The following is a 1224-nucleotide window of genomic DNA, read 5'->3' as shown; positions in this document are numbered from 1 at the left end:
ATCTGCTCTCGTCCTCTTCCTCCTCCTCCTCTTTTTCCTCCTCCTCAATTTTCTTCTCTTCTCCTTCCCTTTTTCCTCTTGTGTATCCCTATCCTTTTCTTCTTTATCCTCTTCCTCCTATTCTTCGATTATTACGTTTCTCCTCCTTCTCTCCCTTTCCTCCTCCTCCCCTTCCTCCTCCTCCTCCTCCTCCTCCTCTTACCCAGCACACAGTAATTAAAACGGACAGAGGAAATAAAATAGTTGACGGTCTAATCTGAAAAATAATTAAACGGCAATTTCTTCCCGTTTTCTCTTACATAGAAAACGGGAAGTGGCGGTCCGTGAAGCGGCGACTCAATTATTTTCTAAGCTGATTATTTCTCACTCCATTTTTTTTTTTTTTTTTTTTTTTTGAGCGAAGGATTTTAAGTTTGTGGGCGAGTTTCTTTTTCTTCCGTTTCGTTTCGTTGAGGTGAAAGTGGAAGTGAATCGGTGCGTAGAAAGACCGAGTGATTGATTGATTTTTTTTTCTTTTTCTTTTTCTTTTTTTTTTCTTCCTGTTCTTTGTAATCGTGATTTTTCGTTCTTTCTCTTTGTCTTTAATTTTCTTCATTCCCAACTTTGTCATTCTTTTAATATTGTTTTTCTTTTTTCTTTTCTTTTTCCTTGCTTATATTTTGTTTTCTTTCTCTTTCTGTCTTTAATTCTCTCTATTCTCAACTTTATCTTTATTTTTTCTGTTTTTATCTCTTTTTTTATCTTATCTTCTTCGACTGATTGATTGGTTGATTGATTGCTCCTCTCTCTCTCTCTCTCTCTCTCTCTCTCTCTCTCTCTCTCTCTCTCTCTCTCTCTCTCTCTCTCTCTCTCTCTCTCTCTCTCTCTCTCTCTCTCTCTCTCTCTCTCTCTCTCTCTCTCTCTCTCTCTCTCTCTCAATTACACTCTCACCCACACCTCCTTTTCGTAAATATTTGTTCCCCTAAGTGTGTGTGTGTTTGTGTGTGTGTGTGTGTGTGTGTGTGTGTGTGTGTGTGTGTGTGTGTGTTATCTAATAGGATTACGTATGTGTGTATGTACGTGTGCATGGGCGTCAAAAATAAGCCGTTCTGGTCAACCATGTAACACACACACACACACACACACACACACACACACACACACACACACACACACACACACACACACACACACACACACACACACACACACACACACGAGACACAAGTTTTGTTCCCAGAAACC

The sequence above is a fragment of the Eriocheir sinensis genome, chromosome 59 (assembly GCF_024679095.1).
Source record: "Eriocheir sinensis breed Jianghai 21 chromosome 59, ASM2467909v1, whole genome shotgun sequence".
NCBI classification, from domain to species: domain Eukaryota; kingdom Metazoa; phylum Arthropoda; class Malacostraca; order Decapoda; family Varunidae; genus Eriocheir; species Eriocheir sinensis.
Note: the sequence above shows the minus strand (reverse complement) of the source record.